Raw genomic sequence first — 5125 nt, 5'->3', positions numbered from 1 at the left:
ACCAATGCTTAGTCAAAATTTTTTTGCAGCTTTTAGTTATTGAGGTCCACTTCAGCAATGGCCCTTCCTGTGAAATTGCCGTCTAAAACCTTTCTAATGAGATAATGTGTTATGAGCTCTTCATCAGTGGGATGGAACGTGAATCCAAGAGGCAGTTGTGCATCACCCAATGGGTGATGCACAACTGCCTCTTGGATTCACGTTCCATCCCACTGATGAAGAGCTCATAACACATTATCTCATTAGAAAGGTTTTAGACGGCAATTTCACAGGAAGGGCCATTGCTGAAGTGGACCTCAACAACTGTGAGCCTCAGGGAGGGTTCAATTCCCTCCTTTATTATTCACTATGCATATAATCCCATACACCCATTTGATCTCAAATGATGATATGTACTGAATGTTGAGTGTCTGTGCTGAGTGCTCCAAGACCATCCATTTCATGCCTTTATCTATACACAATGTATTTCTAGTTTCTTTCTACTTGCACGCCCATTTCATTTCATATGATCATCTAAAAATTGTGTCACTCTAAGCTCTCAACTATTTCCTCTTGATTGATTTGACTCGCTAAGTTAGCTCGCCAACTTTTTCAAGTATGGTCGCCAAGTTGACTCTTTGAGTTCGATCATCAAGTCACCCCACCAAAGTGTCTCATCAAGGTCAATCTTTAGGTCCGCTCATTGAGCTCGCTCACCAAGTCAGCTCGCCATGTCGCATCTCTAAGTGGCCTTGCTAAGTCGGCTCACCAACTTTCCCCACCAAGTTGCCACTTTAAGCCCACTCACCATGTTAGATTTTCAGGTCAGCTCCCCAAGTCAGCTCGCCAAGTTGACAATTGAAGTATGCTCACCAAATCGACTCTCTAAGTTCACTCACCAAGTCTGCCCCCTAAGCCAACTCTCTAGGTTAGCTCACCAAGTCACCCCCACTTGCCCCACCAACTCACCACTTTAAGTTGACTTGCTATGTTAGCTCGCCAAGCTGACTCCCCTACTCAGCTCGCCAAGCCGACAATTCAAGTACGCTCACCAAGTCTGCCCCCTAAGTCAGCTCACCAAGTCACCTCAATGAGTTGACTCTTTAAGTCAGCTCACCAAGTTGGCTCACCCAATGGTTTTACCACCTTGCCTCAACAAGTTGGCTCATTATGTGTGCTTGCCAAGTTTCCCTACTGAGTTGCTTCTCTAAGCCCACTCACCATGTCAGCTCACTTGTTTAGCTCACCAAGTTGACTATTCAAGTACGCTTGCCAGGTGGGCTCACCAAGTCACCCCACCAAGTCATGTCAACAAGTCAATTGTTCAAGTATACACTCACCAAGTTGACTTTGAGTTCTCTCATCAAGTCACCTCACTGAGTCCCCTCAACGAGTTGAATCCTTAAGTCTGCTCACCAAGTTAGCTCTCCAAGTTGACTCTTTAAGGCCACTGACAATGTCAGCTTGATAGGTATATTCCCAAAGTCGACTCACCGAGTCAACTATTCAAGTATGCTCACCAAGCCACCTCACCAAGTTGACTCTTTAAGTTTTCTTACCAAGTCTGCTCGCCATGTCAGCTCGCCGAGTGACCCCTCCAAGTCACTTGAAGCAAAGAAAAATTTGGTGTCATTGAAACTTACCATATCTGAAGGGATATAGTGGCTGAAAGTGCATATTAGATTCAGGGAACTGAATATGATGGCTAGAAATTGCATATCAAACCCATGTAGGATAATATCAGTCTTTTTGTTGCAGATCATACTTCATATCATACCTTAAAGTGGTCATTTACTTGTGCCAAAGTGGTCTACAGAAGACTACAATAGCTAGCTAACATCTGGATGTGATACATGTTGATTTTATGGCATTAAAACCTATGGATTGAATTGTTATAGTTTGATTTGTGATTGATAATAGGTTTGTAATCTCTCCTTTCAGTCTTAGCAGTAAACAATAAACTCATATTTTGCCATATCATGTACATGTTTTGATTCATTGCATAGTCATTTCCTTTAATCATTTGTAATGTGTTATCATAAACAAGCATCAAAGTGATCTCATTCTCATGAAGAGGGAACATGAATACCAGAATAATCATTAGAACCATTTTCATTGGAGCTAATAAAACAAGCACATTAAGCTCTAAACCTTGTTTGTGTTCCTCAAGTTAAATTAATGCTTGCAAAACCAACCTTCAATAACACCATTTTCAAGTTGCATATAAATGTCCATGGCACTGTCCTCACTATCCTTACCATCATAATCATTTTTCAAGGGTGGAACTTACTTTTCATTTCATGCTCGTGTGCACCTGCTTGCAACAGGGTGAACAGTGACACAACATTCCTCAACAGAATAAAAGCCTTGGATTACACATCTAGTAGATGCTAAGTTTTAACTTTTTATTCTTTGATTGAAATTTTGCTTCAGTACTAGTGTGACCTTTTCACACCTTCATAACCATTGTTGCTTTATGGCACTGTCCTCATTGTCCTTACCAACATAATCATTTTTCAGGTCTGAACAAGTTGAGTTTTTTGACACTTAGTCAAGTTTGCACATCTACTATAGATGGAGCCAGAGAGGAGCTTGATTAATGCCCTCCTCTTGAGGCTCCAAAGCCAAATTCGTCACGATTTCCTCAACCTTGATACAACAACCAAACACTTGCAAATTCTGAACAATGTTATGTGTTCAAGCATTTTCATTGTTAGTATTCACTTAGCAAAAAATGTCCCTCTATTCACAAATTCATTTCCTATAAAGAGTGAACAGAGAAAGGAACAATGGGTGACTGATGAACAAACATAGTGATGCTCTTAAACAATGTTGTATGGTAAATTTCAAAATGATATCCAGGATGTGACCAAGCCTCCTTCATGATGCTCCAGATTTTCCTATTCAAATATTTCCAATTTTTTAAATGCAAGGTAAATACCATTCAATCAACTTTGATTACTATATTATCCATATTAAAAGCTCTGATCATTTGGAGGACAAGAAGCGGAGCTTCAACACCTATTTGTCTGGGATGAAGTACTTTTTGTTGCTTCTATCAACAATTTAACACTTTATCAGAAGAACCACAAATGACATAGCCAATACAATATTCCAAGTCTCCTCTAAGATGTTCTTGATTTCTTTAACACCAAGTGACTACCATTGGCATTGATCACCTTTTGTTACCATATTATCCATATTACAACTTTACAACTCTAAAATGACATCTAATCAATACAAATTCAGAGCCAATACTTTAAAATGAAGTTAAATCAGTCCAAGAGTAAATGCTAGTACTTTAAAATGAAGTTAAATCAGTCTAGGAGTTAGAGTAGCAACACCCTGGAAAAAGATTCATGAGAAAACATATTAGCATTGATCTTCAGCTAACTCATAATTTATTGATTAGAATTGCATAACGTCTATCATTATCCACATCCTTAATCACCTTTTTTTTTCTCATCCACTGGTGGGAGTGGAATTTGCAATCAGGTAGAAACCAATTCCCATGTGATCTCCACATGCATTAATTTTTGTTAAAAATAGACAAGAAAAATAGTATACAATTTGTTATATTAGAGTTCATACCTTGATTCTCCTCATCTTATTAATGAATTTTGAATTGACTTCGAAGACATTTGTTTGTGCCACAGTTTTTGTATTTGGCTCTTTATTGAGAATTTTATGTTTCACACATGAAAGAGAGTGTAGCAATCTAACAATATCTTCATTGGTCAAATTCAATTGAGTCTTTACTTCTGAGTAACTTAGCCTTTCAGATGCATTGAATAGCAAGAATGCTGATGCCTGTGTATCATAACCACAAAAGTAAGTTACACAAGGAAAAAGAAGTGAATTCCAAATATATCAAGGAAATTGACACTGATAAATGTGATGTATTCACTTTGCATATTATGGTTTCTATAACACATCAATTTTAGTTTTCCTTTAAACAGATAGCATAAGTAGAAAATGAATGAAATTATCAATGTATGGTCATTAACAATTAATGACATTAACCATTGCTTTAACTTATCCTACCCAACTAATTCTTAACCAGAAATTGGAAGAAGAAATTCCCAATAATGATCAGTAGAAAATGACCTATAATCCCATTTTATATGAATGAAGGAATCAAATTGTCAGCCAGTAATCAACCAAAAAGGCAATTACCTGGTAAGTAGTAACAACAAGTTCCATAGGCTTAGGGTAAAACTTCCCATTAATATTACAAGTACCCAGAGATTATATCCATGTAAGCTTTCTATGCTTTGTCTTTGTCCGATAGAACTGCTTGAACACCTCTACGCATCTTACCTACATTAAGTAGCAAAGGTCAAAATGTTAAACTACTTCAAAAATTGGCAAATTTAAAAGATATACTATATACAAAATGGACATACCATTTCGGCTAGTAGGTTAAGATCAAATAATTTGTAACTCGGCCAAAACCTAGTTGTTAAAACTGCCACAGTCAAGTCTATGCCAGGATGTGCTTGAGAATTTTCATTAAGATAATCATCAAAATTCCCTTGGTTCTCCTTTGCTAATGTTAAATCTGTGTTCTACATACAAGCACACATATTTTTACACAATTTACAATTAGATTAACTTTATTGATAAGAATCAAAGTGAGTTTTTTATTTATGTATGATGCAACATACCATTCCGTCCATTTTAGAAGTAAACTGACCACCACACTGTTGCTTCAGCTTTGTCAATATGCTTCTATCATGATCATCATTTGCACTTTTATCAAACAAAAGTCTCTATGCAAGCTTCTTCCTGCAATTTTGACAAATATTAATTATATATCACAACACATAACAAGACAAAGTCCTAAATTTTAAAATAGCATTATATGGATGAAGATTGTCATTCACGTCATGAATTCTAGATGTGTAAAGTTGTCATTCACGTCATGAATTCTAGATGTGTAAATTTTCCGTTCCTCATGCTTTATGACCTTTGGCAAAGTCTGGGTTAATCTATACTTGATAATTCCAAACAATAGTCATTTAAATTTTTTTAAAGCAATTAAAACTAGACTAGTACAAAAAGAAATTGAACCATATATTAAGAATATGGAGTATGTAACCTGGACATACCAAAATAGAAAATGTATCATATTCTAATAAACAGA

At 36.7% G+C, this 5125-nt stretch overlaps 1 pseudogene; it reads right to left on the bottom strand.

Moving 5' to 3' along the window:
• Positions 1–3373: 3373 nt before the first annotated feature.
• Positions 3374–4870, bottom strand: LOC149558411 (cullin-1-like; annotated as a pseudogene).
• Between the last annotated feature and the right edge of the window lie 255 nt (positions 4871–5125).

This window comes from Cupressus sempervirens, chromosome 5 (genome assembly GCF_028749045.1).
Source record: "Cupressus sempervirens isolate cs-2001-9-10 chromosome 5, ASM2874904v1, whole genome shotgun sequence".
Classification (NCBI taxonomy): domain Eukaryota; kingdom Viridiplantae; phylum Streptophyta; class Pinopsida; order Cupressales; family Cupressaceae; genus Cupressus; species Cupressus sempervirens.
The sequence above is the reverse complement of the archived record's forward strand: the minus strand, read 5'-3'. Positions and strand labels throughout refer to the sequence as shown.